The 26,555-nt window shown below is 46.0% G+C and overlaps 1 pseudogene; it reads left to right on the top strand.

The window, feature by feature from the left end:
* Positions 1 to 6,392: 6,392 nt before the first annotated feature.
* On the top strand, positions 6,393 to 6,512 carry LOC136650732 (5S ribosomal RNA; annotated as a pseudogene).
* The last annotated feature ends 20,043 nt before the right edge of the window (positions 6,513 to 26,555 follow it).

Raw genomic sequence — 26,555 nt, 5'->3', positions numbered from 1 at the left:
GGGTGTAACTAGTCCATCATAGCCACAGTCTGTGCAGTAGAAGAATATTCACAGAATTGAAACTCATTAAGTTCTTTGTACTGAAAAAGGCTTGCAGCTCCGTTCTCTTTCAGCTAGTTAAAACCAATCTCCTGTTCTTTGAATAGTAAATCCTGCTAAGGGGTATTTGTCACTGCCCTGTAACTGCCTAATGAAACCATTGGTTGATTCTGTTTAACAGAGATGAAGATTGCAGTGTGTTCCCAAAGCACTTTTCAATACTCCTGAGGTCTATAAACCGTTATACCTCATCAAGTCACTCTAATTGCCAATTGTAGTACTAAAGTGGAGGGGAGCAGAATTCAGAAAATTCAGTGTCCTAATGAACAAAAACACAGCACAACAGCATCCAGGCAGTCTCCATTTTTGCTGCACTGTAGCTTTTTCAAGTCAGTGTGTGAGATGCCAAACTTTTCTTATTACCTTGTTTTAAAGGTGGCCACCTGCCAGGTAAACTGATGGGGAGCAATTTAAAATAGTCATGCAGAACCAACCTACTTAGCGAAGGAAGGAAGGAAGGGCAGAACTCCTCCAACCAGGCTCAGCTTGGAAAAACTGAACAATTTTCTAAAAACTTGGGAAATAGCTCAGTTTATTCTTGATCCAATTCAGATCCTGTTGGATGGAGGTGGGCATCAGGAACCCTCAGAGATGTCTATTTCTGAGTCAGGAAATGCACATTTGAGTGGCACCAACAGAAGCCACTCAAGGAAGAGGCCCTATTTAAAAACAAAAAAAGTAAGGTGCACTGCCCCTAGTTTTATTGCCCTTATATTGTCCTTCAATTTATTTTTTTATATTGGTGGGTGCTCCTTGCTGGCCTGAATAGAGAATGTTCCAAGGAAAGTACTACATGATTTCATGCCTAATCACAGTGTCCATCCATTATGGCAGAGTCAGCCCATTTATGAGGCCAACCGAAACTGCCGTCTCCAGCAGCATGCCGGCAGAGTGCCTCCACTTCCGTTCACCTGCTTGCTTCCACTGGTGGTTCCCCTCCCACGCACTGGATTATAAAACGTAGAGGGGGATGAAGTTGAAGTGTGGAGCAGAGAAGGGCAGTGGGTAAGGGTGTTGGAGGAGCAGAGGCTGGCACATCATCTGGTAAGGTTAGCATGCTGCCTCAAGTGCCAGGAGATCTTGAGCCAGTCCTGATTATGGGTTTGGGGCTTAAATGTTGTGTTTTCAAAGGGGCTGAAATAGTTCTCTCCCCCAATGCTAAATAAGTAGACATCTTTTTGCGTTCATGGTTGCTGCGATTGCTGGTGTTGAAAATGGTAGCTACTTACTTGATTATTTCGATTTATACCCATCTTCCCTTATCTATTCATCCACATAATGGAATCGACTCATTACAGCTGCCACACCATTATATTTAGCCCCAATTATGTTGGAACAAAGGAGAACATTATAGCGAACATAGTCATTCCTGTGTTTTTAGCATCATAAACCACAGAATTGTTCAATAGCGGAATGATTGTGACCCATATAGGGAGTTGTGCCAGACCATCTCAGACAAGTGAAAACTAAATTATTGATAGGGCAGGAGCAGTGCTGGCTGCCTTCACAGCAGCCATGGAAGAAGATGTTGTCCCATTAACCATTCATGCCATGCTACTAGTTGACCTCTTCCTCCTCCCAGTTTCTCCAAAAATAAAGCACAAGGTGGGTTATATGCAAATCTTCTCAAGTGCATTTTGATAGGCTGATCCCTATGGCTGAAAACATGAATGAGCTGGTCTGTTGATCACATGAGTGAATTTGGTAAGGGAAAATTAAGACGGTAAATTGTTTTTCAGGCTGCCAGCTTGGAAAGAGGGTTGATTCTGATTGCTATCATAAACTGCTGCAATTTTTAAAAACCGTATGTTTATGGACCTCGGATCAATAAATTCCAGAAGGGAAGCTGTGTTCATCTGTTGCAGCAAAATGAACAAAGATTCTAGTATCACTGCAGATACTCGCCCATAAGTTGACCCCACAGATAAGTCAAGGGCAAGTTTTGAGCCAACATTCATGGAATTTTCTATGACCCTTGGATAAGTCGGGGGTTAAACTTAGGGGGGTGTCTGACTATAGTTTTGTCTGATTTAACCCGAGGCCAGATCCTGAAAAATAACCTACCACTAATTGTTACCTAAGAACTGTGGTCTCTAATTTATTAAAAACACAGTAAAAGATCATAAGATACATTTTTATTCTTTTTAAAATTCTGGTCTTCACCACCTTTTTGTAAACACTATCAGAGTAAGTGCACTGTAAACAACATACCAGTAAAACAGTGGTTCCCAACCTGGTATTCATGTACTCCCTGGGATATTGCAGCAGAAGGAAGGAGATTAAAAGGTTAACTTTGGCTAGAATTTCCCAGTTGCCATAGAAAAAATCTCTGCCCTGCCTGCCTGGTGCCTGCCTGCTGCTCGAGAAACTTGGCACCTGCCTGTCTGCCGCTTGAGAAAGGAAACTGTTCAGAGTTGAAAGGCTCTGCCCTCTGATTGACCCGGATATCAGGCAAAGTGAGAATTGGAGCTTGATTACTTGGCAAAAATTTCACTTACTATACATGAGTATCTATGGTACCTTAAACAGTGGTATAGCTAGGTCATTTTGCACCCAGGATCCATAAATTCCCCACCCCCATGCCAAAATTATTTAATCTATTTATTTATATTTTTCACATTTCTTATACCACCCATGCTCTAAATCAGGGGTCTGCAAACCCCGGCCCAGGGGCCAGATGCAGCCCGCACAAGCCTCTTTCCAGCCCGCGGCCAACCTCTTGTCCCCTGAAAGCCTCTGGCCCACTCAACTGAACATGACCAGAACTGTGCTCTGATTGTGTCTGCAGGGCGTTCTGAGGGCCAGAGAGGTTGAATGAATGAGCCCATTTATTCACTCATCTAAGTTTCATCTCTAATTTATTTATTTAAATTTTATATTTAAAATTTTTTTCAGCCCTCCACATCACACCAGATATTTGATGTGGCCCTCTGGCCAAGAAGTTTGGAGACCACCCCTGCTGTAAAGAGCTCAGGGTGGTGTGCATGTCTCCTCCCCTTCTTTTGTTCTCACAACAACCCTGTGAGGTAGGTGAGTCTGGAAGATAGCAATAGTCAGGACATGAAATGAATAATAATGGCCTAGAAAATAAATGCAGTGCATATTTCCCCACAAGCAATGAATAAACGTCAGTGCCCTCCCCTGCTATTGCTTCCCTCACATCGTACTCAGTGATATACTGCCCCTGCATATGTATATGTATATGTAGCCATCATGCTTAATAACCATTTAAAGACTCTAGTCCACTATGAATGTTTAGAAACCACTTTAAAAGTCATCTAAGCCAATGACCAACAACACCAACACCCACTTGGGCTGATGTTGCTCGGTCTGGTAACTCATGGTGTCACCCCCATTTACTTACTTACTTACTTACTTACTTAGTTATTTAACTATAGAACAGTACAGGTCACCCAACCAATCAGTAACCAACACACACACACACACACACACACACACACACACAAAGTGACCAACTTGATGACATTCACACATTTAAATAGGAGTTAGGCCCAAATCCTAACCAACTTTCCAGCTCGGGCATAGCTGTGTCAATAGGACTTGCATGAACCCTTAGACTTGCATGAACCCTTAGATGCACCCTTAGATGCATGAAAAAGGAAACTGACTCTTAACAACATCATACTGGTTCCTTGCAGTATCGTAATAACATCTCATTAGCTGTCAAAACACTCAAACTCATCGGTGAGTTTGGAGTTAAAAAAATCTACTTTGCGACATAAGTCAGTTGTGTTTTCTTTTTCTGGCTGTTTGGCTATAACTTCTGATAGAACATGGATATTTCAGTGTGGTTTGTTTCATTACATTCTGCATTAAATTACACATTGAATTATATATAACATAAATGGGGCTAATTGAATAGTTATAGATATAGATAATGATGGTATTATTCCTAGAAACCACAATTTCCACAGTTTTGGTCATGAGTAATGTCACCCCCCCCCCAGAGTGTCACCTTACACCTTATTGGTACCATGCTGTATCATAATAACATCTCATTGGCTCTTTGAACAATCAGTCTCATTGGTCCATTTTGAGTGTTAAGGAAATTTACTTTTTGTTACTTTTTAAGACAGTTGCATTTTTGTTTTCTGGTTTTTTGACTGTAACTTTTGATAGCACAGAGATATTGCACTCCAATTTGTTTCACTGCATTCTGCTGTAAATTACATATCAAATGGTATATAAAACGCTGGTATTATTCCTAGAAACCACAATTTTGGTTACAAGTGGTGTCATACACTCCTGAGCATGGCACCCAGGGTGTCCTGCCGCCTGCCCCCCACTAGCTATGCCACTGTCCTTAAAGACTGCCAAATTTATTTCAGCATCAGTTTTTTTGGCACTGCAGACAACTTCATCCTCTTTGTTGTTTCCATGGAACAGGCTAATACAGCTCTACCAGTCTCAGATGTTTTCAAATTTAATTGAAAATAAGTACAAAGTACTTGCATGCTCCATACAAGCACTGTACAGTACACAAATTCATGGGCTGCAATATTTAATAGCATTTAAGACCTTAGGTCAACTAAGAGCCCAATTCCCATGCTGCGGTGCAGTGGGGCCAGTGCAGCCTCTGCTATATCTAGTGTGGGAACAGAGGCTACTGGAGGTTTTCTCAAGGTTAAGGGGTGTTTCGTCCCCCTTACCTCAGGTAAAGCCCCAGTAGTCTTTATCGGGCTAATTGAATCTTCATCAGTGAAACTTGCTGGCACAAGTCCGAGCAGCTCCATGTCGGGCTTTCAGGTTCAGGAGGGGAGTAGGATATGGCGGAGGCCTCCTCTACCATCCCTGAACTTCCTGGGCATGATTGGCCCTCCTCCACCCTGTTACACCCTGTGCATATTTATTGAGGTTCAGCATCACAGAGTGCGTGAGTTCAAAGGGGCCTGAAGGTTGTCTAGTCCAAACCCCTGCTCAGTGCCAGCAAATGCTTCAGCTGTTCTCTGAATTTTGTCTCTTTCTTTCTGTAGCGCGATCAAGAAATTGAATCCAGGGAAGATTCATGGATATGAAGGGTGTGGGGATATATAAAGGAGTCGTGATCATAGATTTGGAACTCCTTAGTTAGAGAATTCGTATCAGGAATTTAATGTGTGGACACACAGCCTAGAGTTTGGTTTGTCTGCAACCATTTTATTTGTTCCTCCAATCATTTTAAAAGCACCCCTCCCCTACCTTCCCCCCAAAAGAAACTGATGTGAATACACTGTTATATTGCCTGCTGTTCTCCCCCACTGAGTCAGTACTATCTTTCATTTCGTTGTCACGGCAAGTTTGTCTCTGTTTCAAAGATCAGATAATTATAAAGTTTTCCCTGAGAATAGTTTTACAAGAAAAACAGCAAAAGCCGTGGGTTTTTATTGGGTGGGGAGGGAGGCGAGACTGTAATGGGGAGAGAAGCATGACAGAGGCGATTAGGAGGGATAAATTCACACATCTGATACCAGGGATCTTGCAGGAAACAGCTGTTCCATAACAGATTAGTCACTTAACATAGATTGTATTGTGGATGCCACTTCCACCACCACCTTGACTTCACAGTAAACTCCACGATCCCATTATTCTCTTGCCGGAACCGCTGTGCAGAAATCAGAGCATGAAAAGAAGCTATTTATTTACTGACGCAACCTGCTGGAACATCAAATCAAACCCATCGTTCTGCACAGAGTCAGAGGCTGGAAGAAAGCAGCAAGTCTTCCCCTCTTCCACCTTCTCTGCTAGCATGGAATTATACCCGCTATTATAAGTATGTGTGTGCTTGTGTGGTCTTATGGACAGGATATTGAGGATGGATTGGAGAAACATATGTTCAGATCCCTCTTCAGTCATGTACGCATAGGTGGTCTTGGCCTGTATCTTTTTCTCAGCCCAAATTCTGCTTCTGTAAAATGGGAACAATCGTGATCAAAAAGAATTACTGAAAGTACCTGTAACTGAGCTTAATGCACACCCTTTTCTTCCAGCGCTAGTGCCAGATTGCTGAAGACCCTGAGGCTAAGGACTGCACTGGGGCTACTTTGTCCAGCACAAGATTATGCACTGGGTGCTATCATTGCCACTAGTCCTGAAGACTACTTCCTTTACAAAAGGAAGAACATTTTCACCCCAGTAAGGATCTAAATAATGTTATTGATCACTTGGCGGGGCGTGCATGGGGACAGAGTTCCCCATATCCACAGTTTTCATATCTGCAGGAGGGCTCTGGAACAGATCTCCTGCAGATACGGGGGCCAGCCTGTACTACTACACAGCTGTCATCTACCCTTAGAATAGACAGTTACTGTTACCCTGCACATTCCTGATCTCGTTTGATCTCGGAAGCTAAGCAGGGTCAGGCCTGGTTAGTACTTGGATGGGAGACCGCTTGGGAATACCGGGTGCTGTAGGCTTATACCATAGTCTTTCGAGACTGAAGGTTGCCAACCAACCATGAAATAGCAGTTGAAATTAGAGGAACAAAGTTAGGAATGATCACCTGGCCTAACCGACTTGTAAAGAGAGTGTAGAAATTGGCTTTCATCTGGCAATTCCTTTGTCCCTTGCAGACTTGCTGACATCATGTACAATGACGGGAACATCCCAACTGCTACAGTTAGCAATAGAATGATGACCTGCCCACCTCCTCTGTCTGCCATTGGCTGACTTGCTGATGACATCATGGAGTGTTTGCAAAATTTCTGACTGCACAATGAATAGGTGACCAGCAGTAGACTATGAAGGAAGTAGCTAATCTGTATTCCTTCCTGCTGTTCCTGCCTCCAGGGTAAGACAGAATTTAAGCAAACCTGTCCAATAAATTAATTAGAATTAATTCTGGGGCACAATCATATTGGTGTGATACTTCTCAAAGGAGTTTACGTCAGGGTGGTCATCAGCCTGCTCAAATATTGACTCCTCAGGTTATATCACTAAAGCAACCAGGCACAGAGATCAGGTATCTCCTCTGAAATTAATGAAAGTCTTTCCTTCGGCGAAGAGCATCATTGTTTTTTAAAGTGAGCCAATATGCTGTAATGCAAAGTGGCGCTTTTCCTAATGAAATAAGATAATTGCACTAATGGCATGACCAGGGATGCTAAGTTCACGATGTACAACTTGTAATGAAACACCCAAATCAATATGCCTCTCTTTGCTTAGTCATACTGGGCACACTGGGCTAGACTGTGTTCAAGGAGATTAAAGGGTTCAGGAAAATTTTGGAAATTAACCCTGGAAATCCTGAAACTATTCTCTCTAGAAGCCAAATGATTTATTCTGTTAGACAGGCAGCATATTGCCAGGGAAGGAGTGAAGAGCAACAAGCATCAGGCCCACTGAGTACTTTCAGCCTCAGTATTCAAACCAAGCATCTGAAACCCATTTCTCCACTCTAGTGACCCCTATGACCTTGGCAAGTAAAGGCTGTATTCCAAAAATTGGGATCATGAGGTCTCCTGCTGTTGTGTCAACTACATTGGTTGCCAGTTCATTTCTAGGGGCAATTCAAGGAGTTGGTCTTTACTTTGTAAGGCCTTAAATGGCTTAGGAAGGTCGATATCAGGTGGTTAGGACTCATCTCATGGTGATCTGAGCTCATTTCTTAGTGGATTTCTGAACTGAGGGGGATTTCTGAACTTAGTGGATTTCTGAACTGAATGCAATAGTTCTGGAGTTGGACTTTGACCTGGAAGATGATGATGATGATGATGATGATGATGATGATGATGATGATATTGTATTGGCAACCTTCAGTCTCAAAAGACTATGGTATCGCACTCAGAAAGGTGGTTCTGGCACAGCGTCTAGTGTGGCTGAAAAGGCCAATCCGGGAGTGACAATCCCTTCCACACCGGGAGCAAGTGCAGTCTGTCCCTGGTCTGTCTCCCTGGCTATGGGCCTTCCTTCTTTGCCTCTTTGCCTCAGACTGCTGGCAAAGTGTCTCTTCAAACTGGGAAAGGCCAAGCTGCACAGCCTGCCTCCAAGCGGACCGCTCAGAGGCCAGGGTTTCCCACTTGTTGAGGTCCATCCCTAAGGCCTTCAGATTCCTCTTGCAGATGTCCTTGTATCGCAGCTGTGGTCTACCTGTAGGGCGCTTTCCTTGCGCGAGTTCTCCATAGAGGAGATCCTTTGGGATCCGGCCATCATCCATTCTCACGACATGACCGAGCCAACGCAGGCGTCTCTGTTTCAGCAGTGCATACATGTTAGGGATTCCAGCACGTTCCAGGACTGTGTTGTTAGGAACTTTGTGCTGCCAGGTGATGCCGAGAATACGTCAGAGGCAGCGCATGTGGAAAGCGTTCAGTTTCCTCTCCTGTTGTGAGTGAAGAGTCCATGACTCGCTGCAGTACAGAAGTGTACTCAGAACGCAAGCTCTGTAGACCTGGATCTTGGTTTGTTCCGTCAGCTTCTTGTTGGACCAGACTCTCTTTGTGAGTCTGGAAAACGTGGTAGCTGCTTTACCGATGCCCTTGTTTAGCTCGGTATCGAGAGAAAGAGTGTCGGAGATCGTTGAGCTAAGGTACACAAAGTCATGGACAACCTCCAGTTCATGTGCAGAGATTGTAATGCAGGGAGGTGAGTCCACATCCTGAACCATGACCTGTGTTTTCTTTAGGCTGATCGTCAGTCCAAAATCTTGGCAGGCCTTGCTAAAACGATCCATGAGCTGCTGGAGATCTTTGGCAGAGTGGGTAGTGACAGCTGCATCGTCGGCAAAGAGGAAGTCACGAAGACATTTCAGCTGGACTTTGGACTTTGCTCTCAGTCTGGAGAGGATGAAGAGCTTTCCATCTGATCTGGTCCGGAGATAGATGCCTTCTGTTGCAGTTCCAAAGGCCTGCTTCAGCAGGACAGCGAAGAAAATCCCAAACAAGGTTGGTGCAAGATCACAGCCCTGCTTCACGCCGCTTCAGATGTCAAAGGGGTCTGATGTGGAGCCATCAAAGACAACAGTGCCCTTCGTGTCCTTGTGGAAGGATCTGATGATGCTGAGGAGCCTGGGTGGACATCTGATCTTGGGGAGAATCTTGAAGGGGCCGTCCCTGCTGACCAGGTCGAAAGCCTTTGTGAGATCTATGAAGGCTATAAAGAGTGGCTGTCGTTGTTCCCTGCATTTCTCCTGCAGTTGTCTAAGGGAGAATACCATATCAGTGGTGGACCTGCTGGCTCGGAATCCGCACTGTGATTCTGGATAAACGCTCTCTGCAAGTACCTGGAGCCTCTTTAGTGCAACTCGGGCAAACAACGTTCCTACAACGCTAAGGAGAGAGATGCCACAGTAGTTGTTGCAGTCACCCCTGTCACCTTTGTTCTTGTACAGCGTGATGATGTTTGCATCCTTCATGTCTTGAGGTACTTCACCTTCTCTCCAGCAGAGACAGAGGATTTCATGCAGCTCAGTAGCGATGATCTCTTTGTAGCACTTTAGGACTTCAGCAGGGATGCTGTCTTTTCCAGGTGCCTTGCCAAAGGCAAGGGAGTCCAGGGCCACGTGAAGTTCTTCTAGGGTTGGTTCACTGTCAAGCTCCTCCAGCAAAGGCAGGCACTCAATGTTGTTCAGCGCTTCTTCGGTGACTACATTTTCTCTGGAATATAGCTCAGAGTAGTGCTGCACCCAGCATTCCATCTGCTGTGCCCGATCCTGAATAATCCTGAATAATCCTGAATAATGATCCTGAATAATGATCCTGAATAATAATACAGGTATTTCTATACTGCCTTTCTTGGTCCTCAGATTTCTCCTTAGACTTTATTCAAGGCAGTTTACATAGGCAGGCAAATTTAAATCCCCGTAGGGATTTTTACAATTTGAAAGAAAGTTTCTATCTTTCAAGAAACCACAACATTCAGATGTTTCTTTCTTGATCTGGCTGCACATTCTGGCCTCCATCCTCCCACGCTCAGAGCAGATGGAATAGCTCGGCTCAGCTTGTCAGCTGCTTCAAGGTTGCACGGTGCCGGTGGCCTCAAACTGGCGACCTGCGGATGTTATCTTCAGGCAAATGGAGGCTCAACCCTCTAGACCAGACCCTCCTGCCCAGGTTCAAATCCCATTCAGCCATGAAGCGTCCTGCTCTCAACCTCACATGGTTGTTGTGAGACAAAAGGAGGGAAGGAACTATGTACACCACCCTGAGCTCCTTGGGACAGGCAGTATATAATATGCTTATTAATAATAACAAAGGCATGTAAGAAAGTAGTCGATGACACACTGCCTAAGTTCATAAGAACCAACATACTTTCTCATATACACAACTAGAGCCTCTTCAGATTTATCCTGCCTGGCATTTGTCTTTCTCTTAGTCCTTCCACCAGTGTGTGGCAGCCTTCAGTCTCAAAAGACCATGGTGTTGCGCTCTGAAAGGTGGTTCTGGAACAGCGTCTAGTGTGGCTGAAAAGGCCAATTCGGGAGTGCTCCACACCGGGAGCAAGTGCAGTCTGTCCCTGGTCTGTCTCCCTGGCTATGGGCCTTCCTTCTTTGCCTCTTTGCCTCAGACTGTTGGCCAAGTGTCTCTTCAGACTGGGAAAGGCCATGCTGCACAGCCTGCCTCCAAGCGGGCCGCTCAGTGGCCAGGGTTTCCCACTTGTTGAGGTCCACTCCTAAGGCCTTCAGAACCCTCTTGCAGATGTCCTTGTATCGCAGCTGTGGTCTACCTGTAGGGCGCTTTCCTTGCACGAATTCTCCATAGAGGAGATCCTTTGGGATCCGGCCATCATCCATTTGGTCATGTCGTGAGAATGGATGATGGTCCTTCCAGCAGCCTCTTTCCAATGATGTCTCTTGTCGCAGCTGCTCCTGGAGATGCATAGGACATTGAAAGACACAAGATTTGCCCACTCTCTCATTGGCTTGCGGTGGAAGCATCTTAATCCCAGGACATGGTCTATGTCTGCATGGCATAGCCTCCTTGCTGTAGCTGTCTGGTCCTATTTTGGCCCTGGCCCCACCCCTGCTGTGTGCAGGCAGGTGAGAAAGGACTGGTCTTCTATGACAAGCCTCACAAGACTTGGGTGCAATGAGCTCTCCACTCGCTGTTCTTGAACCTTATGGTTTCAACCCCCTGATGGTGTCACCCGATGCAGTCCACTCCCCCAGCACCCCCTAGTGATGTTCACACCCACTGTTTCTCTCCTCAAATCTCTCCCCACCACCACCACCACCACCACCACCCTTTTAGATATAAAGACCTGGATTCTTCTCAAATGGGCCTCCACTGATAGTCAAGTCTGGCTTCCAGCCATATTGCTGCCACTGCGGTTATCAAGGGAGCCACTCTAGGTGTAGTATATACAGAGTGCCGTCTCCATCCATCTCGGTTTTTCCTGACTCAGCCTTTCAGATCGACTTGTTCGTCCATAATAAGCGATCATTCATGAAGAGCAAACATGTCATGCCCAAAGCAAAGAAATCTGTTGCTTTTTTAATCATAGCACTAAATTAATCATAATCCACTGCACCTAAAGAGAGTTGGAATGCCTCCTGGTATGTACATAATGACTGCATAAATGATTGTATTTGTTCTGTAAACCAATCTTTAATTATCTCGTCATTGCTGGCGGGAGACAATGCTTCTGGTATTGATAGCATCTTGTCTATACAATGGATTTTATTTCGGCATGGTTAGAAAAAAAAATCAATCCCAATTTATTAGACTTGTTTCCCTTCATTTGAGATCTGGGTTTGTAACAGAGAGCTACAGTGCAAGCACCTTAAAAGCATCCGTCAGGTTTAAGACCTGTGCAGCCTGGTTTAAATTCCATCTTCTAAATGGTGGTATCAAGTGATTTTTTTTTTATTCTTCAAAAGTACTTAGTACTCCCTCTCCCCCACCGCCCGCCTTCTGAGCCCTTGCCAGATAAATAGATTAATGTTCCTGATAGCTCAAATCAAGGAGCTGAGCAAACATCCTCTCCTATAATGCTTTCAGGTGGACCCATTCTGATTGGCTCCAGAAACCGACTGCTTCTATCCCCATGGTAACCAACACAGTTGTGCTGGGGAGATGCTTTTGCTGCAAGCAACTCAGAGACAGGCTGTTACAGTTCAGCAAGTCTAATCTGCTGCCAGCATTTTAAATGCAGAAGAATCTGTCAACACTTTCAGTATTTACTTACCAGGATCTTGGGGGGCTTTCACCGATTCTCAGGATGAAAACACCGTTTCATGGGAGGTGGTGCAACTGCCATCCAAAACAGCAGCTTGCTCTTTCCTATTCTCTTTCCCAGGAGCACAAAGTGTCCCTTATCAACCAGCCAGTGTGCTAAGACCATCTTCAGGGGTTCTTCTCCAGGTGTCCCCTCTATGGAGAAAGATCTTTCTGGATTGTGTTCCCTACTTAAGGAATCTCTCCATAGACAGGTGTTTTGCCAAATTCCTGTTCTAAACTTGGCCTAGAGAACTTGCCCACTTTAAACTCTTAATTAGCTCCCTGGCTCAAGCACAGCTAGCTCTAGTGGCATAGAAACCTTTCTGCTGAACCCAGCACCAATGGGAAGATAACTAGTGGGTAGCTTGCCTGTGGGACCAAGGTTCCTTCTCCTAGTCCTCAAAGCAGCAGCCCATCTCTGTGAATCAGCACCCCCTCAGCTCTCCACCACTCAGCAGTCTCTGTTCAGTTAGTTTGCCAGGCAGTCAGTCCGTTCATTAGTCCATGAGCTAGTCCGTGAGTCGGTTTACCAGTTCACTGTCTATCCACCAGTCCATCTGTCTATCTGTCAGTTCATTAGTCTGTTCACCAGTTCGATGGTCCGCCCACGTGCCTGCCCGCCTGCCCTCCCGCCTGCCGGTCAGGTCAGGTCAGGTCAGGTCAGATCAGGTCAGTCCTCTCTCCATCCTTAAGAACATCCTTACAGAGTCCTGCTGTATCAGGCCAAAGGCCCATCTAGTCCAGCTTCCTGTATATCTCAGTGGTCCACCAAATGCCTGAAGGAGCACACAAGACAACAGATACAACTTGTGTCCCAGTGCCCTCCCCTGGCAATCAGAGGCAGTCTGCCTCTAAAACCAAGAGCTTACACATATCTGCTATAACTTTTAACCCATGATGAACATTTCCTCCAGATATTTGTCCAATCCCCTCTTAAAGGCATTCAGGCAAGATGCCATCACTACTTCCTGTGGCAAAGAGTTCCACAAACTAATTACACGCCAGGTAAAGAAATATTTTCTTCTGTCTGTCCTAACTCTCCCAACACTCAACTTTAGTGGATGTCCCCTGGTTCTGGTGTTATGCGAGAGGGAAAAGAGCATCTCTCTATCCACTGTCATCCCCTGCATGATTTTGTATGTCTCAATCATGTCCCCCCTCAGGTGCCTCTTTTCTAGATTGAAGAGGCCCAAATGCTATTACCCACAGTCTCGCCAACCTCCAAGTGCTACTTTTATCCCTGAAGATCTCACTGCCTCTAATGGTTGCAACTGTGAGCATACCCACTGCTAAAAGCCAAGTTTTTAACCCCATGCTTCCCAGGCCACTGTTGACACTACATAATACCCTTTCCTCAAAGGATCTTGTACGTTTCCGTTACGACAGGCTCACTTGGCACCCATGCTGTTATCTTTCGGTGCTGGGCAAAACTATATTTATTCCACCCAGGCAGTGGTATATATAAGGTATGGCAGACAGAGCACGTGTCCTGGGCACCACTTGAAGGAAGATGCCACTGAGCAGTTTCTATTAAAGTCAAGCAAATGACTTGACTTAAGAATATAAGAACAGCCCCACTGGATCAGGCCATAGGCCCATCTAGTCCAGCTTCCTGTATCTCACAGCGGCCAACCAAATGCCCCAGGGAGCACACCAGATAACAAGAGACCTCATCCTGGTGCCCTCCCCTGCATCTGGCATTCTGACATAACCCATTTCTAAAATTAGGAGATTGCGCATACACATCATGGCTTGTACCCCGTAATGGATTTTTCCTCCAGAAACTTGTCCAATCCCCTTTTAAAGGCATCTAGGCTAGACACCATCACCACATCCTGTGGCAAGGAGTTCCACAGACCGACCACACGCTGAGTAAAGAAATATTTTTTTTTTGTCTGTCCTAACCCACCCAACACTCAATTTTAGTGGATGTCCCCTGGTTCTGGTATTATGTGAGAGTGTAAAGAGCATCTCCCTATCCACTCTGTCCATCCCCTGCATAATTTTGTATGTCTCAATCATGTCCCCCCTCAGGCGTCTCTTTTCTAGGCTGAAGAGCTCAAACGCCATAGCCTTTCCTCATAAGGAAGGTGCCCCAGCCCCGAAATCATCTTAGTTGCTCTCTTTTGCACCTTTTCCATTTCCACTATGTCTTTTTTGAGATGCGGCGACCACCTTCAATCTCTACTTTGCTGGATTCTATCCCTTCCTTAACATAAACGGCCACCCCACCTCCAATACGCCCCTGCCTGTCCCTCCTGTAGAGTTTATAGCCTGGGATTGCGGTATCCCACTGATTCTCCACATTCCACCAGGTTTCCGTTATGCCCATAAGAACATAAGAACATAAGAACAGCCCCACTGGATCAGGCCATAGGCCCATCTAGTCCAGCTTCCTGTATCTCACAGCGGCCCACCAAATGCCCCAGGGAGCACACCAGATAACAAGAGACCTCATCCTGGTGCCCTCCCTTACATCTGGCATTCTGACTTAACCCATTCCTAAAATCAGGAGGTTGCGCATACACATCATGGTTTGTACCCCATAATGGATTTTTCCTCCAGAAACTTGTCCAATCCCCTTTTAAAGGCGTCTAGGCTAGACGCCAGCACCATATCCTGTGGCAAGGAGTTCCACAGACCGACCACACGCTGAGTAAAGAAATATTTTCTTTTGTCTGTCCTAACCCGCCCAACACTCAATTTTAGTGGATGTCCCCTGGTTCTGGTATTATGTGAGAGTGTAAAGAGCATCTCCCTATCCACTCTGTCCATTCCCTGCATAATTTTGTATGTCTCAATCATGTCCCCCCTCAAGCGTCTCTTTTCTAGGCTGAAGAGGCCCAAACGCCGTAGCCTTTCCTCATAAGGAAGGTGCCCCAGCCCCGTAATCATCTTAGTCGCTCTCTTTTGCACCTTTTCCATTTCCACTATGTCTTTTTTGAGATGCGGCGACCAGAACTGGACACAATACTCCAGTGTGGCCTTACCATAGATTTGTACAACGGCATTATAATACTAGCCGTTTTGTTCTCAATACCCTTCCTAATGATCCCAAGCATAGAATTGGCCTTCTTCACTGCCGCCGCACATTGGGTCGACACTTTCATCGACCTGTCCACCACCACCCCAAGATCTCTCTCCTGATCTGTCACAGACAGCTCAGAACCCATCAGCCTATATCTAAAGTTTTGATTTTTTGCCCCAATGTGCATGACTTTACACTTACTGACATTGAAGCGCATCTGCCATTTTGCTGCCCATTCTGCCAGTCTGGAGAGATCCTTCTGGAGCTCCTCACAATCACTTCTGGTCTTTACCACTCGGAAAAGTTTGGTGTCGTCTGCAAACTTAGCCACTTCACTGCTCAACCCTGTCTCCAGGTCATTTATGAAGAGGTTGAAAAGCACCGGTCCCAGGACAGATCCTTGGGGCACACAGCTTTTCACCTCTCTCCATTGTGAAAATTGCCCATTGACACCCACTCTCTGCTTCCTGGCCTCCAACCAGTTCTCAATCCACGAGAGTACCTGTCCTCTAATTCCCTGATTGTGGAGTTTTTTCAGTAGCCTTTGGTGACGGACCGTGTCAAACGCCTTCTGAAAGTCCAGATATATAATGTCCACGGGTATATAATGTCCACGGGTTCTCCCGCATCCACATGCCTGTTGACCTATTCAAAGAATTCTATAAGGTTCGTGAGGCAAGACTTACCCTTACAGAAGCCATGCTGACTCTCCCTCAGCAAGGCCTGTTCGTTTGTCACCCACTATGTCGTTTTTGTCACCCATCTATGTCACCCATCTATGTTCATTTGTCGCCCACTATGTCAATGTTTTCCCTTGTCACCAGACATTCCAGTTCTCCCACCTTTGCTCGTAGACTTCGGGCATTCGCATAAAAGCATTTGTACACAGAATGCCCCAGGATGGGCTGCTTATTCGCTCCTTTGTCCCCGCATCCTCTCATTGTGCCAAACCGTTTATCACATCCCATCATGCTACCTTTCCTAATTTCTTCTCCTACTCTGCCTTTGTCTTGTTGTTCTCTAACCTCCCCATCCTCATCCCATAGGGATGAGGAGTCCCGAACCGGATGCCCCATAGGGATGCCCCATAGGGATGAGGAGTTCTGAACCGGATGCCCCTCAGCTCCTGTCGGCCTTCCCTAAGGCCTTAGGCCTAAGGAGTGGACTTAGGAGTGGACCTCATTAAGTGGGAAACCCTGGCCTCTGAGCGGCCCGCTTGGAGGCAGGCTGTGCAGCATGGCCTTTCCCAGTTTGAAGAGACACTTGGCCAACAGACTGAGGCAAAGAGGCAAAGAAGGAAGGCCCATAGCCAGGGAGACAGACCAGGGACAGACTGCACTTGCTCCCGGTGTGGAAGGGATTGTCACTCCCGGATTGGCCTTTTCAGCCACACTAGACGCTGTTCCAGGACCACCTTTCAGAGCGCGATACCAGAGTCTTTTGAGACTGAAGGTTGCCGACAAGCAAATGAAGGCTCTTTTTCAGCCTCAAAAGGAGTAGAAGGGGGGCAGCAGTCCGACTGCAGAGCTGCTGAAATAAGAAGCGGTGATCCAGTGAAGGGCAGCAGGGATTGCAAGGCTGCTGCCTCCTGAGCCTCACTGGGAGAGGAGAACCCAGAAGTGATGTCAACATCACGTGGTGTCATGACCTCATGACATCACCACCCCAGGCGCTGCGGCCAATAGTTACGTCACTGCTCCCAGGCCTTTTCAAGTTTTTTGATTTAGCTACTGACTTGATTTCCTGTTGTTTTAAGTAGGTGTGAGCATGACAGAATATATGGAATTGAAAACTTGGAAAAACATTTCCTGGAATGGAAAACTTGTTGGGGATGGAAAGATGGAGCAGCCATAGCGTGCCACACATTTTGCATGGATACAGAGGAAGTCATCTTCAGACCATCAGATCGCTCAGCACTGTCTGCACTCACTGATGGTAGTTCTCCAGGGTTCTACTTAAGGGTCTTTCTTCAGACTGAGCTGGAGATGGGAGAAATTGCTTTGGACCATTTACATACAAAGCAGTGAAGTAGCTGGAAGGGGTGCAAAGCACTAAGTTTTGCAGGGAGCCTCGCCGTGGCATGCAAGCGGCCCCTCTCCCTCCAGAGCCATTCCAGGGTGGGGTGGGAGCAAAACAGAGGCACTCACTGAAAGATTTCAGCACAAAAAGAATTGCAGTTTCTATGGTTTCTTGGTCTTCAGTTAGGACCCTAAAGATCACAAGTCTTTGTGCTGGTAACTTCCTATTAGATTTGTCTTTTAGATTGAATGAAGGCCTGAGAAACAGGATTCCTCTGTCCGCCCGTCCACACGCGCGCACACACACACACATTGCTGCTGCTGGAAGTAGTGGTGTTTGCATTCACTTCCGTTTTGCTCCCACCACCCAAAATGGCTCCAAAGGGAGGGGAGGGGCCACATGCACACTGCGCTGAGGCTCCGTTCAAAACTTAGTGCTTTCCACCCCTGTTAGCCACGACAATGGCGTGGTGCCATCTTCAACCTTGCTCACCTGGCTCCAAATCACTTATGAACAAGTTAAAAAGCATACCAGTAAATCTCAGTACAAATCCTTAAGGGATCCCACTTCTTACATCCCTCCAGTACAGTGGGAATTATGGGAATTATCCATTTATTCCTATTTTCTGCCTCCTGTTTTTTAACCAGGTTCCAATCCATTAAAGGACCTGTCCTCTTATTCCATGGTTGGCAACCTTCAGTCTTGAAAGACTATGGTATAAGCCTACAGCACCCAGTATTCCCAGGCAGTCTCCCATCCAAGTACTAACCAGGCCTGACCCTGCTTAGCTTCCAAGATCAGACGAGATTGGGCATGTGCAGACTGCTAAATTTTTTCAAGGACCTTTGGTGAGGGACTTTGTCAAAGCTTTCTTCAAAGTCCAGATATGAAAAATCATAAGAACTTAAGAACATATGAACAGCCCAACAGGATCAGGCCATAGGCCCATCTAGTCCAGATTCCTGTATCTCACAGCAGCCCATCAAATGCCCCAGGGAGCACACCAGATAACAAGAGACCTGCATCCTGGTGCCCTCCCTTGCATCTGGCATTCTGACATAGCTCATTTCTAAAACCAGGAGGTTGTACATACACATCATGGCTTGTAACCCGTAAAGGATTTTTCCTCCAGAAATTTGTCCAATCCCCTTTTAAAGGCATCTAGGCCAGATGCCATCACCACATCCTGTGGCAATGAGTTCCACAGACCAACCACATGCTGGATCCCCTCTGTCCACATGTTTGTTGATGCTCTCAACTCTAAAAGGTTAGTGAGGAAGAACAAATTTGCAAAAAAAATACTGATTCTCTGTTCTTGTGGTGAAGAACATTGCTTGCTCTGACGCGGATTAGCTGCATCAACTCTCCACACCTTTTAAGATCTGGGATCCTCTTATGGATACGGGGAGGTGGGAGGTATGCATAATTTATTAGTATGCATAGTATACATAAATAATGTTTATTATGCATACTTGAATTTAATTTACTACGTCAATTTACTATGTTGGTGAATTTTTATTCACCATGGTTATGGGCTATGTCAGATGCAAGGAAGGGCACTAGGATGCAGGTCTCTTGTTATCTGGTGTGCTCCCTGGGGCATTTGGTGGGCTGCTGTGAGATACAGGGAGCTGTACTAGATGGGCCTATGACCTGATCCAGTGGGGCTGTTCTTATGTTCTTATGATTTAAAGTCCAAGCGACCCCCTCCACTTCGCCAACGTCCTCCAGCCTGAGCAAAATGTCCCATTTGTCTCCCTGCACTTGCTTCCGTTTTGCTCAGAAGTAAGCCCCACTGAGTTCAGAAGGACTCATGGCCCGATCCTTACCAAGTGACGCACCAGCAGAATCCGTGTTCCATGGTGCACACTTTTACAAACACACTCTAAAGTGCTTTGTGACAGCATTAGCAGTCAGTGCACTGGCAGGAAGGTAGGAGCCTTCCTGCTCACACCAGCAGCCTCTAGGATACCTGCCAGACCAGGTAAGTCCAGGGGGGAGGGCAAAGAGGGTGTGGAGCAAGGCAGGGGAAGAGTGGTGATAAGGGTAGCAGGTGGGTAGATCAGGCCTGGGAGGGGGAATTGGCGGTGCCATGTCTGATCCACCTGCACAGATCAACATGGACTTGTACCAGCTATAAAGCTGGCACAGGTTCAAATTGACCTGTTACCGCTGCTGGGGCTTACCCCAGGACAAGGGAACAAATATTCCGTTACCCCAAGAAGAACTCAGTAGCTTAAAATCCCCCTGCATAGCTGTGTAGGGTTAGTTAGGCTTTGACTGTTACTCTCTTGTAAGACAATTTCGAACACAGCAAGCCTAGTCTATCCTAGTTGTTTAGATGCCTGCAATGAGAAAAAAAAAGAGTCACTTCCTGTCCATCCAAGTTATTAAAAGTGGCTTGTTAACAAGGAGAGTTTGGGCACTCGTGGTTTAGATACAGGAACACTTTAAGAAATGCTATAGCGATGCCAATGGTAATGGAACCTCTTATAAGCATTCCAGTGGCCAAAGCCCCTGCAAATGGAATTGATCCTGGTCTGATTGTGTCTGCATAGAAAACGGAGTCAAATGAAAATGAAAATTTCCTGGGCATGTTGATGCAGCTGTCACTCCAACATCAACTAGGAGAGAATGAATTGCATCTTTAAAAAAAAAAAATAGAACCAGGAGCATAAACAGAGAAAGCAGGAATTGGGAAGGGTAGCTGATTTGTTGGCTTAGGATGGTAAACCCAGCCATTGATCAAATTCCCCAAGAATACATCCAGACCCAGACCCAGATCCACACACACACACACACACACACACACACACACACACACACACACACACACACACACACAGAGTGAATTCATTCAGTGTTTATCATGCAGGTCTGGTGATGATAAAACATCTGTATGTGCTGGAAGCCCAGTCATCCCCATTTGGCCGAACATACTGTAATTTAATCATGACTCTGAGCAATTTATCTGCAACAAGGACGGCTTCTGTTTCTCCATAATGAGTTGATTATATCTCGTCAGAAGAGCCTTAAACCCATCAGATCTCAAATGAATTATACCAAACATATTATTTCCATAGCAGCTGGAGATGACTAACGAGTGAAACAGAGCTCTCTATTGTCATATTTCATTGAGAATGATAACATACAGCCTGTTAAAAGAGGTGTATATGACATCAATTCACGCAGGTCACCAATTTCATAAATATAATCAGAAGGTGGGGAGTTACTCTTCTCCGTAAGGTTAAACATCACAGAGAATATCTTCCCCGTTCTTATCTGAGTCTCATTTTGCCAAGTCCTCATAAATAGCAGAAGTGGTGAATCTATTTTTTTTGGAGTGCTGTTTCAAACAACAGATGGGAAATCACTTCTTTGAAATGCTTTAGTTAATTACTTAAAAATCCTTGCACATAGAAAACTAGCATGTCAGGGAGAAAGTTTCAGATATGCAATCTGACATGCTAGTTTTCTACGTGCAAGGAACCCTCCCTACACAGGTCTCCTTGGTTCTGTGCCGTCTAAACACACACACACACACAAACTCTTTGCACATAGAAAACTAGATGCCAGGGAGAAAGTTACAGATATGCTATCTGACATCTAGTTTTCAATGTTTAGATGGTACAGATGTTTAGATGGCACAGAACCAAGGAGACCTGTGTAGGGAGGGTTCCGAGACCCAGAAGAGGGGGGATAAGATTTGGCAGCAGGAAACCCCTCTCCTGAGCCTGATCAACCCCAGGCTGCCCTTCCCCACTCACTTGACCCTGCCTTTTCCCCACCTTGTAATACCTCCCCACTGTTCAGTGGGATACTCACTCTTGGTGGCTCCTGGCAGTGATCCCACCAGCGCAGAGGTTGAGTGTTGACTGGCATTGGCCTGTCTGCTGATACTCTGCCTCTGTCGGCCACCATGATGTGCCTTATGACACATAAGTTATTACCAGGGTAGCACATGGGCAGAAGCAATGGGGGTGCAAAGCTGCACCAGACAGTCACTTCCGGGTTCTCCCCAGAGGAGGAAGTGCTGGCAGCTTCCCCTCCTCCCCCTGTGGAGGATCCCATTTGAAGGAGAAGGAATGGGGGCACGAAGCTGCCAGCACCTCCTCCGTAACTAGGGTGGAGCCTGAGGGGCAGTCATGAGCCCCATTGGCGTAGGAGCGTCCAGGGCATGTGCACCTCAGGCTCCACCCTATGCAGAAAGTCCTAGCTTCCAGAGAGAGCCAGGGAAAGATCTCTGCCCAAGATTCAGAAGAAGAGCTGCCAGGCGGACCAATTGTTAGACTAAATATAAAGCAGCTCTATTATGATTTTGCATGGCTGGAGGGCATGATTGGTGTTTCCTGGTTACACTGCTATGTATCCTGAAGGAAATCCTGTTTGAGATGGATCTGCCATTTGTAATTGTACAAAGGTCACCTACATCACTGTAGCTTGATTTTAATTGGATGCACCAGAGCACTGGCCTCTGAGAAAGAGAAAGTATTTGTGGGTCCATGCAGAGCCAAACCAAGAGGGTGGGGAGGGTCTTGGCCACTACATTAGGAAGAGCCCGAGGGAAACTGTCTCTTGCAGAATCCACATGAAGATGCAAACCCTTTATTTTCTGTCTCAAATGAGTCTTGTTTCTTCTCAAACACAGACGGGGAAAAAATCATCTGCTACTGTGGGTTGGCCAAGGAAGAAGTTAGAATTGGGCCATTAGAATTTCCCCAGGCAGATTCAAATGAAGAGAATTTTACACCTGACAGTTTGTCAGCTTTCAAAAATGTCCTTTTAGCTGCAGTCATCTAAGATCCCATTTAAGACTCGTCACCTGTTTCCATCTGTTTGTGACTCCAGAACTCATCTTCCATAATCCTCTTGAAAACAGAATCTAAGACTTTAGCTTGCTGATAGAAGCTGTATATTTCAGGTCACTTATATTTCAGGTCACGTGTGTATACATGATGATTTGAAAATAATTGTGGTGGCAGTATTTTGATGACTGACAGCCTGGGGGAGATATACGTCAAAGCACGGATCATATTTGTGAGGCTGATAATAGAGTCCATTAGACGGGACCGAAATGCACTGAATTTAGGGCTGAGATCCAAAAACACACCGACTAGGGCAGTGGTTCTCAAACTTCCTAGTACCAGGAGCCACTTTTAAAAATGGTACTCTATTGGGACACACCGAGGTTTACAAGACTTTTTAAAAAAGGATATCTAAAAAGAAATATTTATTTATTTATATTTATCTCCCTATATTTGCACAAGCTTGCAAACTGCAGGAGCTCGGCTGTTTGCAGGGGAATTAGCAGCTATCTTGCAAACTGCAGGAGCTCGGCTGTTTGCAGGGGAATTAGCAGCTATCTTGCAAACTGCAGGAGCTCGGCTGTTTGCAGGGGAATTAGCAGCTATCTTGCAAACTGCAGGAGCTCGGCTGTTTGCAGGGGAATTAGCAGCTATCTTGCAAACTGCAGGAGCGGAGTGCTTTGCAGGGGAAGAAGCAGCTCTCTGATTTTTGAATAGCTTCAGGGCTTGAGACAATTAGTTACCTGATCTTTCCATCACCCTTACATGACCCACCAAAAATCAGATTGCAACCCACCAGTGGCTACTGACCCACAGCTCAGAAGCCACCAGACTAGGGAGTAAGACCCATTGAACTCAATGAGATATTTCTGAGCAAGCCTACAAAGGATCTTGCTGCAAGTCAAGACCTTGCCTTGCTTCTGAGTGGTTCAAAGGGAAATCTTGGTTTGACTACTGAGCCATTTTCAACCACTGTCCTGTGGCACACTTAGTGTGCTGTGTATGATCTGCAGGTGTGCTGTGGGAGTTTGGGGTAGGGTCATTTATTAGAGGGGCATTGGGGGATGTGAGCCCCCTGCTGGCAATACGGTGTGCCTTGTCAATTGTCAAAGACTGATGGTGTGCCTTGACAATTTTAGTACCTTGTCAGTGTGCCATGAGACGAAAAAGGTTGAAAATCAGTGGACTACTGTGTAGATTACACTGAAAATGCATCATGCACCAAGAGCTCAGTGCTCAGGCTGATGCAAGATGTAGCCAATATGTGGCTCCTCTCCAAAGTACTGGCCTCACATTACCTCTCTCTCCTTCAGCTTAGGGATCCAAAATAAGAGATGTGTCTTTATCACGCTGTCTTTTCTCCTGCTCCAACGAGTGGAGGGGAGAGGCTGGGGAAACTGAAGGAGCAATGACATCACGTCACATGTTTTGTATTATTAAGTATGGGGGAGAGAGAGAGGAGGGGATGCTGGGAAATGCTGCCTCAGTAATGGCAAGATAGCAGTTGGGCAGCCCAATCCCACTGAAATTCCCCCTTGCTGATGCAGCAGGGCCATGTCATGAATGTGTACAGTTTAGGCCTAGTAGCATTGCAAAGCCTGAACCACAGTAACCCAGTAACACAGAAGGGGCTTGCAAGGGGCTTGCAGTCCTAGCTGCAAGGATTTACAATGTAAGGTGATAATGTAGCACCTAGGCAGCCAGAAAGATGCCCATCAAGGATGGAATGCAGCTGTAGATCTCCAGGGGGGAGGGAAGAGCTGAGAGGGCAAGCTTCCAGCCCACTTCCGGAGGACAGAGTCTTTTGTCTTTTGGTCTTTGTCTCTTGGTGAGATAGGTGGTGGGTGCACATCCTGCCCCGCCAGGACCACATGGCCATAGGTAACTGGCCTGAGGATCTACAAAAGAAGCTGACCCAGGTGAGAGTCAGAGAATAATAGAGTTAGCCAGTTAGCTTTGTTGTTTTATGCTGATATGTTTCCTAGAAGTTTTTATGCCTCTAGCATTTGCTGCCTTTTGTAACTTTTTGTAACCCTATGTACTTAATAAAGTAAAAACCCTTTTACCGTGTTGGTTCATTGTCTGTTGGGGACAGAGGTTCAGAATCCTGCCTAGCCGTTCAGCAAGCTACCAAAAATCCTCATTGTGGACTAGTAACTTGACTACTGAGACTTTAAGTAAAGAAAGTGCTCAGTGCCTACAAGGGACATAGTTAAGCCTAGAGGATCTTGGTGTCCCTGGACTGAGGCACTGGCTCTTACAGGGTGGTGGCAGTACTACTGAACAGGGATCTTTGAGGGCTCTAGGGTTCAGAACCAACAACTCTGAGCACCCAAAACCCTGGGAGTGTGAGACCAAGTATACGACAGGCCAGTGAGGCTTACACTGTATCCCATGGAGGAATTTTGAAGTCTGGAGGTATCCATGAGATAAGGAAACATTTGTCCTCTTGCTCCAAGGAAAACCCCGGCCATGGCAATGAGTTTACTTGGTCCTGCACCAGCTACATCTCTGGCACAAGTCTGAGTGGATCAGTGTTGATGGATTGTCCCAATTCTGCCTGCCCCCCACACCAACTTACTGGTGTGGGGGCATTTCAAAGGCCACTCTCATGCGGCCATGGTCACTTGCTGTGTCTGGCGGTGGCCACGCTTCACATTTTACAATGACAGAAAGGCCACTGCACCTCTGAACTGAGTTCCAAAGGTGCAGCGGTGAGTTTGGATTGGGTGCTCAGCCCCATTGAAATGAATGGATTTTATGTTTTTCACCTAGACTCCTTTTTTTGGTGCTCAGGCACATGTCCCGCAGCCCAATCCTATCCCCCAGCAGCCTGTGTGATGTAGTGGTGCCCACAGTGTGTGCACTGCATGCAATGGTGGAGGTGTTACTAGAAGGCCCAGGAGAAGGAAGTAAAAATCATTTGTATTTACCTTCCTGTAAGCTGCCAGGCCACCAATGCGTCTCCTCGGAGGAACCACAGGGGGTATGTTGGAAAAGGTGAATAGGATCTTGATGTGTGCTGCTGCCACAAAGATCTATCCCCTCCCACCCCAGTTTAGCCCAGTTCCTGCCCCAATCCTCCCTTGAGCTCCCCTTGCCACCACCTTACCTGCTCTGGCAGGGTGTTTCAGAACAACTGGTGTGTGCATGGAAACTCCAGCTGTTTGTGCTGACTACTCCGAAGCACACTACAACTTTGCAATTTTAACACCACAAGAACAGGGATTACAGCGGTAGATAAGCCCTGAATAAGATAGAGCCATAAGTTTCTTTGGATTCAGATGGTTTAGAAAGATAGATTGAAAAAGTGGCCCATTAGGCAAGCCGAATTCCCTCTTATGACCCTAGTTCTGGAGAGGAAAGATGCTTCCCACCCGCACTTTGATTATATTCCTGTTCAACACCCATGCATAATGCACCATCTCCTGCGCTCGCTCCAAAATAAGTGTCTGCCTCTTCTTCTAGCCAGTGTCTGCAAGAATCTCGAAAGAGCGATTGCCAACAGCTGGTGCTTGTAAAGTCTATTCTCCCTCCAGCTCTGGCATAATGAATGAATTTAGATCCCACCCATTCTGGAACCCATATAATTTGCGTACTTGTGTGCCTATAAAAAGCATTAAACTGGAAAAGGCTGAAATAAAAATGAGTGTAATTGCACCTGTTTTTGGACGCCTTGCCATTCTGCTGTTTCATTTCATTTTTAGTGTCATTTAAAATGGTACGGTGTTTAATTGATAAGCCTGGAATTGCCGGTTGCTGCTGGAATGCAGCTTCTCAGCGGGGAACATCCTTTGTGAGATGATTTGCCAATGAAACAGCAACCTTCTTGGGTTCAGCAGAGTTTGGCCACCAATAAAACCAAGGGCAGAATGTGGGATAAGAATATAAAAATGACCTTGTTCGGTCAGACCATGTTCTCACCTAGCCCAGCGTTCTGTTCTGACCCTGGCCGGCCAGCTGCCACTGGAAGCTCCAAGCTGGGCATGAAGGTGATGAGACTTTCACCCATTCTTTGCCACCACCACCCCAGCAGTTGGTATGAGGCTGGAAGTAGATGTTACAGCAGATGGTGCTGTATTACTCAAAACCTTGCACTGATTTTATTTATTTAGTACTATATTTGGTAAGGAGGTAGAGGCAGCTATAAAGGATGGAGCACTTTGGGGTGGATTTCTTTTTATACTGGAATAATATTTATTTATTTATTTGTTTATTTATTTATTTATTTACTTGCTTACTTACTTACAGCCCAAGCCTATGTGTGTCTGCTCAGAAGTAAGTCCCATTAGAGTCAATGGGGCATACTCTCAGGAAAGTGTGGATAGGATTGGGCTGTTACTGACTTACTTGGCTCCCAATTCTATCCAATTTTCCAGTGCCAGTGCAACTGTGCTAATGGGGCATGCACTGCATCTTGTAGTGGGGCAGCAGTCACAGAGGCCTCCTTAA

This window comes from Tiliqua scincoides, chromosome 4 (assembly GCF_035046505.1).
Source record: "Tiliqua scincoides isolate rTilSci1 chromosome 4, rTilSci1.hap2, whole genome shotgun sequence".
NCBI lineage: Eukaryota > Metazoa > Chordata > Lepidosauria > Squamata > Scincidae > Tiliqua > Tiliqua scincoides.
The sequence above is the reverse complement of the archived record's forward strand: the minus strand, read 5'-3'. Positions and strand labels throughout refer to the sequence as shown.